The sequence below is a fragment of the Pleurodeles waltl genome, chromosome 8 (assembly GCF_031143425.1).
Source record: "Pleurodeles waltl isolate 20211129_DDA chromosome 8, aPleWal1.hap1.20221129, whole genome shotgun sequence".
NCBI lineage: Eukaryota > Metazoa > Chordata > Amphibia > Caudata > Salamandridae > Pleurodeles > Pleurodeles waltl.
In genome coordinates, this window is record NC_090447.1 from 770,064,845 (window position 1) to 770,083,795 (window position 18,951).

Here is an 18,951-nt window from a genome sequence, read left to right on the forward strand (position 1 = left end):
GCGCGGGGGCGGCCGGGTGCAGTGTGCAAACACGCGTCAGGTTTTCAATGGTTTCCTATGAGAGATCAAGGGATCTCTTCAGCGTTGCAGGCAGGCAAGGGGGGGGCTCCTCGGGGTAGCCACCACCTGGGCAAGGGAGAGGGCCTCCTGGGGGTCACTCCTGCACAGGAGTTCTGTTCCTTTAGGTGCTGGGGGCTGCGGGTGCAGGGTCTTTTCCAGCCGTCGGAAAATGGAGTTCAGGCAGTCGCGGTCAGGGGGAGCCTCGGGATTCCCTCTGCAGGCGTCGCTGTGGGGGCTCAGGGGGGACAACTTTGGTTATTCACAGTCTTGGAGTCGCCTGGGGGTCCTCCCTGTCGCGTTGTTTCTCCACCAGTCGAGTCGGGGTCGCCGGGTGCAGTGTTGCAAGTCTCACGCTTCTTGCGGGGAGTTGCAGGGGTCTTTAAATCTGCTACTTGAAACAAAGTTGCAGTTCTTTTGGAGCAGTGCCGCTGTCCTCTGGAGTTTCTTGTCTTTCTTGAAGCAGGGCAGTCCTCAGAGGATTCAGAGGTCGCTGGTCCCTTGGAAAGCGTCGCTGGAGCAGGTTTCTTTGGAAGGCAGGAGACAGGCCGGTAAGTCTGGGGCCAAAGCAGTTGGTGTCTTCTGGTCTTCCTCTGCAGGGGTTTTTCAGCTCAGCAGTCCTTTTCTTCTTGTAGTTTCAGGAATCTAAATTCTTAGGTTCAGGGAAGCCCTTAAATACTAAATTTAAGGGCGTGTTTAGGTCTGGGGGGTTAGTAGCCAATGGCTACTAGCCCTGAGGGTGGGTACACCCTCTTTGTGCCTCCTCCCTGAGGGGAGGGGGGCACATCCCTAATCCTATTGGGGGAATCCTCCATCTGCAAGATGGAGGATTTCTAAAAGTCACGAGTCACCTCAGCTCAGGACACCTTAGGGGCTGTCCTAACTGGCCAGTGACTCCTCCTTGTTTTTCTCATTATCTCTCCTGGACTTGCCGCCAAAAGTGGGGGCTGTGTCCAGGGGGCGGGCATCTCCACTAGCTGGAGTGCCCTGGGGCATTGTAATACGAAGCCTGAGCCTTTGAGGCTCACCGCTAGGTGTTACAGTTCCTGCAGGGGGGAGGTGTGAAAGATCTCCACCCAGAGCAGGCTTTTGTTTCTGTCCCCAGAGAGCACAAAGGCCCTCACCACATGGGGTCAGAAACTCGTCTCTCAGCAGCAGGCTGGCACAGACCAGTCAGTCCTGCACTGAACAATTGGGTAGAATACAGGGGGCATCTCTAAGATGCCTTCTGTGCATTTTTTAATAAATCCAACACTGGCATCAGTGTGGGTTTATTATTCTGAGAAGTTTGATACTAAACTTCCCAGTATTCAGTGTAGCCATTATGGAGCTGGGGAGTTCGTTTTTGATAGACTCCCAGACCATATACTCTTATGGCTACCCTGCACTTACACTGTCTAAGGTTTTGCTTAGACACTGTAGGGGCATAGTGCTCATGCACCTATGCCCTCACCTGTGGTATAGTGCACCCTGCCTTAGGGCTGTAAGGCCTGCTAGAGGGGTGACTTATCTATCCCTGCATAGACCCCTGCAACTCCCCGCAAGAAGCGTGAGACTTGCAACACTGCACCCGGCGACCCCGCGTCAATGTTGTGGGCTGTTCCCCGCTGGGCCAGTGGGTGGAAACACCGTTTCTGCCCACTGACCCAGAGGCGAACTTGTAAAGGGGCACGCAAAAAGGTATCAGCAGTGGTGGCAACCTGGCCGGGGGAGTTTGGCCGGCGGGCTTTTCTGCCTGCCAAACCTATAGTGAGGCCCTTAGTCTCACTGATGGAAGTAGGGGGAACTAGGGTGAGGGGTTAGCATCCTGCTAGCAAAACCAAGCAGAAATAGAACCCCCTTGCTTTTCGGTGATTTAGAGACTTGCACCATCACGTGTCTACACCAATAGTTCATCTTCTTGCAACAGGTCTGCTAGCAAAGAGACAACTTCTTTGCAAAGGAAGGTGCCTTGAACATCAAAGAATAGCAATTCTATACAATGTTCAGCACTCCTGTGCATTTCTGATCTTGCACCACTTTGTCAGTCTATCGCAATCACTGACAGAAGCAGGTGAAAAGATTAGTCATCCATTTGTGGCGGTTGGGGGGATTCTCGGCTGCGGCGGAAGGCCAATGACCCTTTCTCCCATTAGGCTCCTGTATTGGAATGAGTGCCTCAGTTGTTGCGGCTAGTTTTACTGCCAGAAAGAGAGTTGAGCCATACAATAGTAAAATCACATTATCTATTGTCTTGCAGTATGTTTTGTGGCACTCCTTTTTTTTTTCCAGATCAATTACTATTATCATATATACACCGATCCTTTTCTGGTGCATCTAATCAGCTGTACAAAAGCAAACGGAAAATGTTACTTACCCAGTAAGCATTTGTATGTGGCATTTAGTGCTGTAGATTCAAATGTTCTGCTTAGTTCTGCTATCTAGTGTTGAGCCTGGAAGGTTGCAAGTTATTTTTCTTTGAGAAGTCTTTCGAGTCACGTGGTATAGTGATTCCTCCTCCTGCTTATGTGCATGGGCATTGACTCCATTGTTAGACTGCTCTTCCACAGCCGGGTGAGAATGGAGTTAGTGTAGGAGTGAGAAAGATAAGATGACCATGCATATGAATGTACAGAGAAGAATGCAATGACCACAGGTATCAGGGAACGTGGGTGGGCACATGTGAATCTACAGCACTACACGCCACAAACAGATGCTTACTAGGTAAGTAACATTTTCCATTTGATGGCATGTATGGCTGTAGATACACATGCTCTGCACAGACTGTAAAACAGTGACTCTGCAAACCGATGGCTAACCTGTGGAGTTGCAGTAGTCTGGAATAATGTACGTAGTGTGGTCTGACCTATATCAGCCTACTGTCATGCTAACATATCCACACAATATTGTTTAGTGAAGGTGTGTGGTGTAGACCATGTAGCTGCCTTACATATGTCAGCTATGGGAATGTTACCTAAAATGGCCATAGTTGCTCCTTTGTTTTTTTACGAGTGGAGTGTGCTCTAGGAGGAATAGGTAGTGGTCTTTTGGTTTTAGCATAACAAGTTTGGATACCTTTAACAATCCATCTTGCTATACTGGATGTAGTAGTAGGATTGCCTTTGTGTGGAAGAGAAAAGGCAACTCAAAGTTGTTTAGTTTTCCTAAATGTTTTATTTCTATCAATGTAGAACATAAGAGCTCTCTTTACATCTTAAGTGTGAAAGGCTCTTTCAGCAACAGAATCAGGGTGTGGAAAAAAAGAATGGCAATTCAATAGTTTAATTGAGATAAAACTGAGATACCACTTTTGGTAAAAATAATTTTGGACTGGTGCGAAGAACTACTTTATCCTTGTATAGTTGGAAAAATGATTCTTGCAAGGTTGAGGTCTGGAGCTCACTTACACATCTAAGAGAATTGACTGCAACTAAGAATGCCACTTTCTAAGAAAGAAATTGTAAAGGACAAGAATGTAGAGGTTCAAATGGGGGGGGGGGGCATGAGTCTAGTGAGTACAATGTTAAGGTGTCAAGAAGGTGCTGGGGCACCCTTGGTGGAACCACTCTTAAGTCCTTCCATAAAAGCTTTAATAACTGGGATTTTGAAAAGGAAAGACTGCTGTCTATTTTGTAGGTAATCAGCTATAGCTACCAGATGTAACCTTATTGAAGGGTAAGCTAAGTTTGCTTTCTACAAATGAGGAAGATGTAAAAGAATACCCAGCATTGATACTTTGAAGGGGCCCCATTGTTTGGATATACAGTAGCAGACAAAGCATTTCCATTTAGCTGCATCATGCTCTAGTAGCAGGTTTACATGCCTCTTTAAAAATATCCATACATTCCTGAGGTAGTTTAAGGTATCCAACCTCAGTTACTTCAGGAGCCATAGTGAAAGGTTCAACTACTTGGGATTTAGGTCCCTGGTTTGACCATGGTTCTGAGTGAGAAGGTCTGTGTTGAGGGGAAGCTTCTCATGAGGCAAAACTGATAGATCTAGCAGAGTAGTGAGCAATGGCTGTGTGGCCCACGTCGGAGGGGGGTGGGGTCTTCACTAGTATCAATGTGAGGGATGTTTGCTTGAGCTTCTGAACCAGAAACAGGAGGAGGTGGGGTGGAAAAGCATATGCAAATATCCCTGACCAGTTCATCCATACAGCATTGCCCTTGGACGGAGGGTATGGAAACCTGGAGGCGAAGTGTGGGCATTTTGTGTTTTCTTTTGTTGCAGATAGGTCTCTGTATTTTGGAAGTAGGGAAGGAGGACTTGAGCATGGAGTTCCCCATTCATGGACTTGTTGCGCATCCTGCTGAGGACGTCGGCAAAGTTGTTGTGCGTCCCAGGGAGGTGTTCCGCTAGCAGGTAAATGCTGTGTTGAATGGCCTAGTGCCAGATTGTCTGCGAAAGACAAGAGTTGCAGAGAGTGTGCCCCTCCTGTTTCTGCACATAATATATGGTTGTCTGTGCGTACAAGGACTACCTTGTTAAAGAGGCGAACTACGAATACTTTGAGCGCTAGGTGAAGAGCTAGAAGCTCTAGGTTACTGATGTAAATAGTATGATGCGTGGGAACCCAGAGACCGTAGGGTCGTGAAGGTGAGCATCCCAACCTGTCTGAGAGGCGTCCGTTGTCAGAAGGCCTGTGGAACAGGGTCTAGAAAAAGCTGCCCCTTCAAGAGATTGGTTTTGTTCCACCACTGCAGAGAGCGCTGGGTGCGGCTGTCTACCAACACTAGATTTTCTAGATGACCATGTGCCTGAGACAATTGGCATGCTAGACATTCCTGCAACAGATGCATGTGAAAACAGGAATGTCGCAGAATGGCAATGCAAGAGGCCATCATGCCCAGAAGCCAGATGAAAAATGTTACTGTGGCTTGGTGATTTAGGCGGAAATGAGAGAGTTGTGTCTAAAAGTTTTGTATCCTTGCTGCACTGGGGTAGGCTAGTCCTAGTTGCGTGTTCAGAACAGCCACTACATAGGACTGGATCTATAAAGGATTCAGGTGTGACATTTTGGAAATTGATAGTGAAACCTAATTGATGAAGCAAATCTATAATGACTTGAGTGTGGTGCAGACACGTTCCTTCATGGGAAGATTGTGCATGTTTGCCTGCGCAAATGAGTTGCAACAACTGCCAGGCATTTTGTCAAGACTCTTGGGGCAGTTGTAACCCCAAACAAAAGTGCTTTGAATTGGCAATGCTTTCCTGCTACCACAAATATTAGCTTTGCGCGATGTGCTGGGTGTATAGGTATGTGAAAGTAGGTGTCATTTAGATCTAGTGCTGAGAGAAAGTCATCTTGTTGAAGTACTGGGATCAAGTCCTGAAGCATGACCATGTGAAAATATTCTGACAACATGTAGTGAATTTAAAGGCCTGAAATCTAGAATAGGCTTTAAAGAACTGACCTTTTTGGGGATGAGAAAATCTAGGGAGTATACTCCTGTTACTTGATGGCGTGAAGGAACTGGTTCTATCGCTCCTTTGGCTAGTAGGGCCTGAACTTCCTTTTTGAACATAATGATATGTTCTGCTGAAAGCTTGTGAATGCAACAGAGAAAGGCTGGAGGTGTGGAAATTAGCTCCAGACAGTAATCATGTTCTATAATATCCAACACCCACTGGTCTGTTGTGATATTTTGCCAGTGATCGAGATGCTCTCCGCCAGGTATTAGGTAGACAGAGTGCAGGTAAAGCGAGTCACTGCTTAGAGTCAGTGGAAAAGCCTCTAGGGGAGGATGTTTCCCCCCAGTCTCTTATTATTTCCCCTGTAGGAATCTTTCTAAAATATTTTATGGAACGATGAGTGAGGATGTCTTTCTGATAAGAGTCTGTGGCTGATTAGTTGGAAGCTTTCTACTATAAAGCCCTACAAAAAGCCCCATGGAGAGCAGGGGTATGGAGAGCTCCCATAGACTTGGCCACCTCTATCTTTTTTTCATTTTCTCAAGGGCTTCATCGACCTACGTGCTGAAATGGTGCTCCTTATCAAAAAGTACATTAATGATGGTATGTTGTACCTCCAGTTTAAAACCAGAAATGCGTAGCCATGCATGCCGATGTAAGAGGACACTTGTATTGATGCAGAGTCCAGGGCACAGCGAATGGAATTGTTAGAAATAAGCTGGCCTTCACTAACAATTTCTTTTCCTGTGCTCGTCTGAGAGATACTGAAGGAATTCTTCCATTTCATCCCAGTGCATATGGTCATTTTTAGCAAGCAGACCCTGTGTATTAGCGATGTGCCAATGGTTGGCTGTTTGAGCAGCAACATGCTTGCCAGGGGTGTTGATCAGCTTGCCGTCCATCACAGGAGGAAGAGCATCAGCAGCTGCTTGAGAATTGACTCTCCTTCTTGCATTGGAGACCACAAAGGAATCTGGAGGGATATGACCTGTAATAAAAACTGTGTCTGAAAGGGAAGTTCTACTTTTCTTTCTACACGGGTATTGATTATATGTGCCCTGGCAGGATCCTTAACCCTATTGTAAGGAAATGCCTCCTTGGCATGGTTGCCCCCTGACTTTTTTGCCTTTGCTGATGCTATGTTTACAATTGAAAGTGTGCTGAGGCCTGCTAACCAGGCCCCAGCACCAGTGTTCTTTCCCTAACCTGTACTTTTGTATCCACAATTGGCAGACCCTGGAATCCAGATAAGTCCCTTGTAACTGGTACTTCTAGTACCAAGGGCCCTGATGCCAAGGAAGGTCTCTAAGGGCTGCAGCATGTCTTATGCCACCCTGGAGACCTCTCACTCAGCACAGACACACTGCTTGCCAGCTTGTGTGTGCTAGTGAGGACAAAACGAGTAAGTCGACATGGCACTCCCCTCAGGGTGCCATGCCAGCCTCTCACTGCCTATGCAGTATAGGTAAGACACCCCTCTAGCAGGCCTTACAGCCCTAAGGCAGGGTGCACTATACCATAGGTGAGGGTACCAGTGCATGAGCATGGTACCCCTACAGTGTCTAAACAAAACCTTAGACATTGTAAGTGCAGGGTAGCCATAAGAGTATATGGTCTGGGAGTCTGTCAAACACGAACTCCACAGCACCATAATGGCTACACTGAAAACTGGGAAGTTTGGTATCAAACTTCTCAGCACAATAAATGCACACTGTAGGAAGTTGGCTCTGTATGTGCTATTTCAAAGTAAGGAATAGCATGCACAGAGTCCAAGGGTTCCCCTTAGAGGTAAAATAGTGGTAAAAATAGATAATACTAATGCTCTATTTTGTGGTAGTGTGGTCGAGCAGTAGGCTTATCCAAGGAGTAGTGTTAAGCATTTGTTGTACATACACATAGACAATAAATGAGGTACACACACTCAGAGACAAATCCAGCCAATAGGTTTTTATATAGAAAAATATCTTTTCTTAGTTTATTTTAAGAACCACAGGTTCAAATTCTACATGTAATAGCTCATTCGAAAGGTATTGCAGGTAAGTACTTTAGGAACTTCAAATCATCAAAATTGCATGTATACTTTTCAAGTTATTCACAAATAGCTGTTTTAAAAGTGGACACTTAGTGCAATTTTCACAGTTCCTAGGGGAGGTAAGTATTTGTTAGTTTTACCAGGTAAGTAAGACACTTACAGGGTTCAGTTCTTGGTCCAAGGTAGCCCACCGTTGGGGGTTCAGAGCAACCCCAAAGTCACCACACCAGCAGCTCAGGGCCGGTCAGGTGCAGAGTTCAAAGTGGTGCCCAAAACACATAGGCTAGAATGGAGAGAAGGGGGTGCCCCGGTTCCGGTCTGCTTGCAGGTAAGTACCCGCGTCTTCGGAGGGCAGACCAGGGGGGTTTTGTAGGGCACCGGGGGGGACACAAGTCCACACAGAAATTTCACCCTCAGCGGCGCGGGGGCGGCCGGGTGCAGTGTAGAAACAAGCGTCGGGTTCGCAATGTTAGTCTATGAGAGATCTCGGGATCTCTTCAGCGCTGCAGGCAGGCAAGGGGGGGGTTCCTCGGGGAAACCTCCACTTGGGCAAGGGAGAGGGACTCCTGGGGGTCGCTTCTCCAGTGAAAGTCCGGTCCTTCAGGTCCTGGGGGCTGCGGGTGCAGGGTCTCTCCCAGGCGTCGGGACTTTAGATTCAAAGAGTCGCGGTCAGGGGAAGCCTCGGGATTCCCTCTGCAGGCGGCGCTGTGGGGGCTCAGGGGGGACAGGTTTTGGTACTCACAGTATCAGAGTAGTCCTGGGGTCCCTCCTGAGGTGTTGGATCGCCACCAGCCGAGTCGGGGTCGCCGGGTGCAGTGTTGCAAGTCTCACGCTTCTTGCGGGGAGCTTGCAGGGTTCTTTAAAGCTGCTGGAAACAAAGTTGCAGCTTTTCTTGGAGCAGGTCCGCTGTCCTCGGGAGTTTCTTGTCTTTTCGAAGCAGGGGCAGTCCTCAGAGGATGTCGAGGTCGCTGGTCCCTTTGGAAGGCGTCGCTGGAGCAGGATCTTTGGAAGGCAGGAGACAGGCCGGTGAGTTTCTGGAGCCAAGGCAGTTGTCGTCTTCTGGTCTTCCGCTGCAGGGGTTTCAGCTAGGCAGTCCTTCTTCTTGTAGTTGCAGGAATCTAATTTTCTAGGGTTCAGGGTAGCCCTTAAATACTAAATTTAAGGGCGTGTTTAGGTCTGGGGGGTTAGTAGCCAATGGCTACTAGCCCTGAGGGTGGGTACACCCTCTTTGTGCCTCCTCCCAAGGGGAGGGGGTCACAATCCTAACCCTATTGGGGGAATCCTCCATCTGCAAGATGGAGGATTTCTAAAAGTTAGAGTCACCTCAGCTCAGGACACCTTAGGGGCTGTCCTGACTGGCCAGTGACTCCTCCTTGTTATTCTCATTATTTTCTCCGGCCTTGCCGCCAAAAGTGGGGCCTGGCCGGAGGGGGCGGGCAACTCCACTAGCTGGAGTGTCCTGCTGGGTTGGCACAAAGGAGGTGAGCCTTTGAGGCTCACCGCCAGGTGTGACAATTCCTGCCTGGGAGAGGTGTTAGCATCTCCACCCAGTGCAGGCTTTGTTACTGGCCTCAGAGTGACAAAGGCACTCTCCCCATGGGGCCAGCAACATGTCTCGGTTTGTGGCAGGCTGCTAGAACTAGTCAGCCTACACAGATAGTCGGTTAAGTTTCAGGGGGCACCTCTAAGGTGCCCTCTGTGGTGTATTTTACAATAAAATGTACACTGGCATCAGTGTGCATTTATTGTGCTGAGAAGTTTGATACCAAACTTCCCAGTTTTCAGTGTAGCCATTATGGTGCTGTGGAGTTCGTGTTTGACAGACTCCCAGACCATATACTCTTATGGCTACCCTGCACTTACAATGTCTAAGGTTTTGTTTAGACACTGTAGGGGTACCATGCTCATGCACTGGTACCCTCACCTATGGTATAGTGCACCCTGCCTTAGGGCTGTAAGGCCTGCTAGAGGGGTGTCTTACCTATACTGCATAGGCAGTGAGAGGCTGGCATGGCACCCTGAGGGGAGTGCCATGTCGACTTACTCGTTTTGTCCTCACTAGCACACACAAGCTGGCAAGCGGTGTGTCTGTGCTGAGTGAGAGGTCTCCAGGGTGGCATAAGACATGCTGCATCCCTTAGAGACCTTCCTTGGCATCAGGGCCCTTGGTACTAGAAGTACCAGTTACAAGGGACTTATCTGGATGCCAGGGTCTGCCAATTGTGGATACAAAAGTACAGGTTAGGGAAAGAACACTGGTGCTGGGGCCTGGTTAGCAGGCCTCAGCACACTTTCAATTGTAAACATAGCATCAGCAAAGGCAAAAAGTCAGGGGGCAACCATGCCAAGGAGGCATTTCCTTACACAACCCCCCCCCAAACGAAAGAGGATGAGACTAACCTTTCCCAAGAGAGTCTTCATTTTCTAAGTGGAAGAACCTGGAAAGGCCATCTGCATTGGCATGGGCAGTCCCAGGTCTGTGTTCCACTATAAAGTCCATTCCCTGTAGGGAGATGGACCACCTCAACAGTTTAGGATTTTCACCTTTCATTTGCATCAGCCATTTGAGAGGTCTGTGGTCGGTTTGAACTAGGAAGTGAGTCCCAAAGAGGTATGGTCTCAGCTTCTTCAGGGACCAAACCACAGCAAAGGCCTCCCTCTCAATGGCACTCCAACGCTGCTCCCTGGGGAGTAACCTCCTGCTAATGAAAGCAACAGGCTGGTCAAGGCCATCATCATTTGTTTGGGACAAAACTGCCCCTATCCCATGTTCAGAGGCATCAGTCTGCACAATGAACTGCTTAGAATAATCTGGAGCTTTGAGAACTGGTGCTGAGCACATTGCCTGTTTCAGGGTGTCAAAGGCCTGTTGGCAGTCCACAGTCCAGTTCACTTTCTTGGGCATTTTCTTGGAGGTGAGCTCAGTGAGGGCTGTCACAATGGATCCATATCCCTTCACAAACCTCCTGTAGTACCCAGTCAAGCCAAGGAATGCCCTGACTTGAGTCTGGGTTTTTGGAGCTACCCAGTCCAGAATAGTCTGGATCTTGGGTTGGAGTGGCTGAACTTGGCCTCCACCTACAAGGTGTCCCAAATAAACCACAGTTCCCTGCCCTATCTGGCATTTGGATGCCTTGATAGAGAGGCCTGCAGATTGCAGAGCCTTCAAAACCTTCCTCAGGTGGACCAGGTGATCCTGCCAGGTGGAGCTAAAGACAGCAATATCATCAAGATAAGCTGTGCTAAAGGACTCCAAGCCAGCAAGGACTTGATTCACCAACCTTTGGAAGGTGGCAGGGGCATTCTTTAAACCAAAGGGCATAACAGTAAACTGATAATGCCCATCAGGTGTGGAGAATGCTGTCTTTTCTTTTGCTCCAGGTGCCATTTTTATTTGCCAGTACCCTGCTGTCAAGTCAAAGGTACTTAGGAATTTGGCAGCACCTAATTTATCAATGAGCTCATCAGCTCTTGGAATTGGATGAGCATCTGTCTTGGTGACAGAATTGAGCCCTCTGTAGTCCACACAAAACCTCATCTCTTTCTTTCCATCTGTGGTGTGAGGTTTGGGGACTAAGACCACTGGGCTAGCCCAGGGGCTGTCAGAGCGCTCAATGACTCCCAATTCCAGCATCTTGTGGACTTCCACCTTGATGCTTTCCTTAACATGGTCAGACTGTCTAAAGATTTTGTTCTTGACAGGCATGCTGTCTCCTGTGTCCACATCATGGGTACACAGGTGTGTCTGACCAGGGGTTAAGGAGAAGAGTTCAGGAAACTGTTGTAGGACTCTCCTACAATCAGCTTGCTGTTGGCCAGAGAGGGTGTCTGAGTAGATCACTCCATCTACTGTACCATCTTTTGGGTCTGATGACAGAAGATCAGGGAGAGGTTCACTCTCTGCCTCCTGATCCTCATCTGTTACCATCAACAGATTGACATCAGCCCTGTCGTGGAAGAGCTTAAGGCGGTTTACATGGATCACCCTTTTGGGGCTCCTGCTTGTGCCCAGGTCCACCAAGTAGGTGACCTGACTCTTCCTCTCTAGTACTGGGTAAGGGCCACTCCATTTGTCCGGGAGTGCCCTGGGAGCCACAGGCTCCAGAACCCAGACTTTCTGCCCTGGTTGGAACTCAACCAGTGCAGCCTTTTGGTCATACCAAAACTTCTGGAGCTGTTGGCTGGCCTCAAGGTTTTTGGTTGCCTTTTCCATGTACTCTGCCATTCTAGAGCGAAGGCCAAGTACATAGTCCACTATGTCCTGTTTAGGCTCATGGAGAGGTCTCTCCCAGCCTTCTTTAACAAGGGCAAGTGGTCCCCTTACAGGATGACCAAACAGAAGTTCAAAGGGTGAGAACCCTACTCCCTTCTGTGGTACCTCCCTGTAAGCGAAAAGCAGACATGGCAGGAGGACATCCCATCTCCTTTTGAGTTTTTCTGGGAGCCCCATGAGCATGCCTTTTAATGTCTTGTTGAATCTCTCAACTAAGCCATTAGTTTGTGGATGGTAAGGTGTAGTGAATTTATAAGTCACTCCACACTCATTCCACATGTGCTTTAGGTATGCTGACATGAAGTTGGTACCTCTGTCAGACACCACCTCCTTAGGGAAACCCACCCTGGTAAAGATACCAATGAGGGCCTTGGCTACTGCAGGGGCAGTAGTCGACCTAAGGGGAATAGCTTCAGGATACCTGGTAGCATGATCCACTACTACCAGGATATACATATTTCCTGAGGCTGTGGGAGGTTCCAGTGGACCAACTATGTCCACACCCACTCTTTCAAAGGGCACCCCCACCACTGGAAGTGGAATGAGGGGGGCCTTTGGATGCCCACCTGTCTTACCACTGGCTTGACAGGTGGGGCAGGAGAGGCAAAACTCCTTAACCATGTTGGACATATTGGGCCAGTAGAAGTGGTTGACTAACCTCTCCCACGTCTTGGTTTGTCCCAAATGTCCAGCAAGGGGAATGTCATGGGCCAATGTTAGGATGAACTCTCTGAACAGCTGAGGCACTACCACTCTCCTAGTGGCACCAGGTTTGGGGTCTCTGGCCTCAGTGTACAGGAGCCCATCTTCCCAATAGACCCTATGTGTTCCATTTTTCTTGCCTTTGGACTCTTCAGCAGCTTGCTGCCTAAGGCCTTCAAGAGAGGGACAGGTTTCTTGTCCCTTACACAGCTCTTCCCTTGAGGGTCCCCCTGGGCCTAAGAGCTCAACCTGATAAGGTTCAAGCTCCAAAGGCTCAGTTCCCTCAGAGGGCAGAACTTCTTCCTGAGAAGAGAGGTTCCCTTTCTTTTGCTGTGTTGCAGTTGGTTTCCCAACTGACTTTCCTGTTCTCTTGGTAGGCTGGGCCATTTTTCCAGACTCCAGCTCTACTTTTTCACCCTGTGCCTTGCATTGTGCTCTCGTTTTCACACACACCAGTTCAGGGATACCCAGCATTGCTGCATGGGTTTTTAGCTCTACCTCAGCCCATGCTGAGGACTCCAGGTCATTTCCAAGCAGACAGTCCACTGGGATATTTGAGGAGACCACCACCTGTTTCAGGCCATTGACCCCTCCCCATTCTAAAGTAACCATTGCCATGGGATGTACTTTTCTCTGATTGTCAGCGTTGGTGACTGTGTAAGTTTTTCCAGTCAGGTATTGGCCAGGGGAAACCAGTTTCTCTGTCACCATGGTGACACTGGCACCTGTATCCCTCAGGCCCTCTATTCTAGTCCCATTAATTAAGAGTTGCTGTCTGTATTTTTGCATGTTAGGCGGCCAGACAGCTAGTGTGGCTAAATCCACCCCACCCTCAGAAACTAGAGTAGCTTCAGTGTGGACCCTGATTTGCTCTGGGCACACTGTTGATCCCACTTGGAGACTAGCCATACCAGTGTTACCTGGATGGGAGTTTGGAGTGGAACCTTTCTTGGGACAGGCCTTGTCTCCAGTTTGGTGTCCATGCTGTTTACAGCTATGACACCAGGCCTTTTTGGGATCAAAGTTTTTACCCTTGTACCCATTGTTTTGTGAAGAGGCTCTGGGCCCACCCTCCTGTGCAGGTTTTTGGGGGCCTGTAGAAGACTCTTTACTATTTTTAGTTTTGGTTGTCTCATCACCCTTCTGCTGGGGAGTCTTTGTGACCCCTTTCTTTTGGTCACCCCCTGTTGAAGTCTTGGACACCCTTGTCTTGACCCAATGGTCCGCCTTCTTTCCCAATTCTTGGGGAGAAATTGGTCCTAGGTCTACCAGATGCTGATGCAGTTTATCATTGAAACAATTACTTAACAGGTGTTCTTTCACAAATAAATTGTACAGCCCATCATAATTACTTACACCACTGCCTTGAATCCAACCATCTAGTGTTTTCACTGAGTAGTCAACAAAGTCAACCCAGGTCTGGCTCGAGGATTTTTGAGCCCCCCTGAACCTAATCCTGTACTCCTCAGTGGAGAATCCAAAGCCCTCAATCAGGGTACCCTTCATGAGGTCATAAGATTCTGCATCTTGTCCAGAGAGTGTGAGGAGTCTATCCCTACACTTTCCTGTGAACATTTCCCAAAGGAGAGCACCCCAGTGAGATCTGTTCACTTTTCTGGTTACACAAGCCCTCTCAAAAGCTGTGAACCATTTGGTGATGTCATCACCATCTTCATATTTAGTTACAATCCCTTTAGGGATTTTCAACATGTCAGGAGAATCTCTGACCCTATTTAAGTTGCTGCCACCATTGATGGGTCCTAGGCCCATCTCTTGTCTTTCCCTCTCTATGGCTAGGATCTGTCTTTCCAAAGCCAATCTTTTGGCCATCCTGGCTAACTGGATGTCCTCTTCACTGGGGTTATCCTCAGTGATTTCAGAGGTGTTGGTCTCTCCTGTGAGGGAACCAGCATCTCTGACTATTATTTTTGGAGTCAGGGTTTGAGGGACCCTGTTCTCCCTAGATAGGACTGGTAGGGGGGAATTGTCCTCCAAGTCACTATCCTCTTCCTCTGAGTTGCCACCCTCAGAGGGGTTGGCCTTTTCAAACTCTGCCAAAAGCTCCTGGAGCTGTATTTTGGTAGGTTTGGGGCCCATTGTTATTTTCTTTAGTTTACAGAGTGACCTTAGCTCTCTCATCTGTAGATGGAGGTAAGGTGTGGTGTCGAGTTCCACCACATTCACATCTGTGCTAGACATTATGCTTCTAAAAGTTGGAATACTTTTTAAGAAACTAAAACTGATTCTAGAATCTAATTCAAACTTTTAACAGACTTTTAAACTCTAAAAGAAATGCTAAACAGGATCTAACACAAGGCCCTAGCAGGTCTTTTAAGAATTTAGAAAACTTTTCAAATTGCAAAAATCAATTTCTAATGACAATTTTGGAATTTGTCGTGTGATCAGGTATTGGCTGAGTAGTCCAGCAAATGCAAAGTCTTGTACCCCACCGCTGATCCACCAATGTAGGAAGTTGGCTCTGTATGTGCTATTTCAAAGTAAGGAATAGCATGCACAGAGTCCAAGGGTTCCCCTTAGAGGTAAAATAGTGGTAAAAATAGATAATACTAATGCTCTATTTTGTGGTAGTGTGGTCGAGCAGTAGGCTTATCCAAGGAGTAGTGTTAAGCATTTGTTGTACATACACATAGACAATAAATGAGGTACACACACTCAGAGACAAATCCAGCCAATAGGTTTTTATATAGAAAAATATCTTTTCTTAGTTTATTTTAAGAACCACAGGTTCAAATTCTACATGTAATAGCTCATTCGAAAGGTATTGCAGGTAAGTACTTTAGGAACTTCAAATCATCAAAATTGCATGTATACTTTTCAAGTTATTCACAAATAGCTGTTTTAAAAGTGGACACTTAGTGCAATTTTCACAGTTCCTAGGGGAGGTAAGTATTTGTTAGTTTTACCAGGTAAGTAAGACACTTACAGGGTTCAGTTCTTGGTCCAAGGTAGCCCACCGTTGGGGGTTCAGAGCAACCCCAAAGTCACCACACCAGCAGCTCAGGGCCGGTCAGGTGCAGAGTTCAAAGTGGTGCCCAAAACACATAGGCTAGAATGGAGAGAAGGGGGTGCCCCGGTTCCGGTCTGCTTGCAGGTAAGTACCCGCGTCTTCGGAGGGCAGACCAGGGGGGTTTTGTAGGGCACCGGGGGGGACACAAGTCCACACAGAAATTTCACCCTCAGCGGCGCGGGGGCGGCCGGGTGCAGTGTAGAAACAAGCGTCGGGTTCGCAATGTTAGTCTATGAGAGATCTCGGGATCTCTTCAGCGCTGCAGGCAGGCAAGGGGGGGGTTCCTCGGGGAAACCTCCACTTGGGCAAGGGAGAGGGACTCCTGGGGGTCGCTTCTCCAGTGAAAGTCCGGTCCTTCAGGTCCTGGGGGCTGCGGGTGCAGGGTCTCTCCCAGGCGTCGGGACTTTAGATTCAAAGAGTCGCGGTCAGGGGAAGCCTCGGGATTCCCTCTGCAGGCGGCGCTGTGGGGGCTCAGGGGGGACAGGTTTTGGTACTCACAGTATCAGAGTAGTCCTGGGGTCCCTCCTGAGGTGTTGGATCGCCACCAGCCGAGTCGGGGTCGCCGGGTGCAGTGTTGCAAGTCTCACGCTTCTTGCGGGGAGCTTGCAGGGTTCTTTAAAGCTGCTGGAAACAAAGTTGCAGCTTTTCTTGGAGCAGGTCCGCTGTCCTCGGGAGTTTCTTGTCTTTTCGAAGCAGGGGCAGTCCTCAGAGGATGTCGAGGTCGCTGGTCCCTTTGGAAGGCGTCGCTGGAGCAGGATCTTTGGAAGGCAGGAGACAGGCCGGTGAGTTTCTGGAGCCAAGGCAGTTGTCGTCTTCTGGTCTTCCGCTGCAGGGGTTTCAGCTAGGCAGTCCTTCTTCTTGTAGTTGCAGGAATCTAATTTTCTAGGGTTCAGGGTAGCCCTTAAATACTAAATTTAAGGGCGTGTTTAGGTCTGGGGGGTTAGTAGCCAATGGCTACTAGCCCTGAGGGTGGGTACACCCTCTTTGTGCCTCCTCCCAAGGGGAGGGGGTCACAATCCTAACCCTATTGGGGGAATCCTCCATCTGCAAGATGGAGGATTTCTAAAAGTTAGAGTCACCTCAGCTCAGGACACCTTAGGGGCTGTCCTGACTGGCCAGTGACTCCTCCTTGTTATTCTCATTATTTTCTCCGGCCTTGCCGCCAAAAGTGGGGCCTGGCCGGAGGGGGCGGGCAACTCCACTAGCTGGAGTGTCCTGCTGGGTTGGCACAAAGGAGGTGAGCCTTTGAGGCTCACCGCCAGGTGTGACAATTCCTGCCTGGGAGAGGTGTTAGCATCTCCACCCAGTGCAGGCTTTGTTACTGGCCTCAGAGTGACAAAGGCACTCTCCCCATGGGGCCAGCAACATGTCTCGGTTTGTGGCAGGCTGCTAGAACTAGTCAGCCTACACAGATAGTCGGTTAAGTTTCAGGGGGCACCTCTAAGGTGCCCTCTGTGGTGTATTTTACAATAAAATGTACACTGGCATCAGTGTGCATTTATTGTGCTGAGAAGTTTGATACCAAACTTCCCAGTTTTCAGTGTAGCCATTATGGTGCTGTGGAGTTCGTGTTTGACAGACTCCCAGACCATATACTCTTATGGCTACCCTGCACTTACAATGTCTAAGGTTTTGTTTAGACACTGTAGGGGTACCATGCTCATGCACTGGTACCCTCACCTATGGTATAGTGCACCCTGCCTTAGGGCTGTAAGGCCTGCTAGAGGGGTGTCTTACCTATACTGCATAGGCAGTGAGAGGCTGGCATGGCACCCTGAGGGGAGTGCCATGTCGACTTACTCGTTTTGTCCTCACTAGCACACACAAGCTGGCAAGCGGTGTGTCTGTGCTGAGTGAGAGGTCTCCAGGGTGGCATAAGACATGCTGCATCCCTTAGAGACCTTCCTTGGCATCAGGGCCCTTGGTACTAGAAGTACCAGTTACAAGGGACTTATCTGGATGCCAGGGTCTGCCAATTGTGGATACAAAAGTACAGGTTAGGGAAAGAACACTGGTGCTGGGGCCTGGTTAGCAGGCCTCAGCACACTTTCAATTGTAAACATAGCATCAGCAAAGGCAAAAAGTCAGGGGGCAACCATGCCAAGGAGGCATTTCCTTACACACACTGATGCCAGTGTACATTTTATTGCAAAATACACCCCAGAGGGCACCTTAGAGGTGCCCCCTGAAACTTAACCGACTGTCTGTGTAGGCTGACTAGTTCCAGCAGCCTGCCACACCAGAGACATGTTGCTGGCCCCATGGGGAGAGTGCCTTTGTCACTCTGAGGCCAGTAACAAAGCCTGCACTGGGTGGAGATGCTAACACCTCCCCCAGGCAGGAGCTGTGACACCTGGCGGTGAGCCTCAAAGGCTCACCCCTTTGTCACAGCCCAGCAGGGCACTCCAGCTTAGTGGAGTTGCCCGCCCCCTCCGGCCACGGCCCCCACTTTTGGCGGCAAGGCTGCAGGGAACAAAGAAAGCAACAAGGAGGAGTCACTGGCCAGTCAGGACAGCCCCTAAGGTGTCCTGAGCTGAAGTGACTCTAACTTTTAGAAATCCTCCATCTTGCAGATGGAGGATTCCCCCAATAGGGTTAGGATTGTGACCCCCTCCCCTTGGGAGGAGGCACAAAGAGGGTGTACCCACCCTCAGGGCTAGTAGCCATTGGCTACTAACCCCCCAGACCTAAACACGCCCTTAAATTTAGTATTTAAGGGCTACCCTGAACCCTAGAAAATTAGATTCCTGCAAACTACAAGAAGAAGGACTGCCTAGCTGAAAACCCCTGCAGAGGAAGACCAGAAGACGACAACTGCCTTGGCTCCAGAAACTCACCGGCCTGTCTCCTGCCTTCCAAAGATCCTGCTCCAGCGACGCCTTCCAAAGGGACCAGCGACCTCGACATCCTCTGAGGACTGCCCCTGCTTCGAAAAGACAAGAAACTCCCGAGGACAGCGGACCTGCTCCAAGAAAGGCTGCAACTTTGTTTCCAGCAGCCTTGAAAGAACCCTGCAAGCTCCCCGCAAGAAGCGTGAGACTTGCAACACTGCACCCGGCGACCCCGACTCGGCTGGTGGAGATCCAACACCTCAGGAGGGACCCCAGGACTACTCTGATACTGTGAGTACCAAAACCTGTCCCCCCTGAGCCCCCACAGCGCCGCCTGCAGAGGGAATCCCGAGGCTTCCCCTGACCGCGACTCTTTGAACCTAAAGTCCCGACGCCTGGGAGAGACCCTGCACCCGCAGCCCCCAGGACCTGAAGGACCGGACTTTCACTGGAGAAGTGACCCCCAGGAGTCCCTCTCCCTTGCCCAAGTGGAGGTTTCCCCGAGGAATCCCCCCCTTGCCTGCCTGCAGCGCTGAAGAGATCCCGAGATCTCTCATAGACTAACATTGCGAACCCGACGCCTGTTCCTACACTGCACCCGGCCGCCCCCGCGCTGCTGAGGGTGAAATTTCTG

At 49.3% G+C, this 18,951-nt stretch overlaps 1 protein-coding gene across 1 annotated transcript in view; it reads right to left on the bottom strand.

Annotated features, from left to right (window-relative positions):
- The window catches only part of ZRSR2 (zinc finger CCCH-type, RNA binding motif and serine/arginine rich 2), a 226,800-nt gene that overhangs the window by 79,767 nt on the left and 128,082 nt on the right, over nt 1–18,951 (bottom strand). The window lies entirely within an intron of this gene.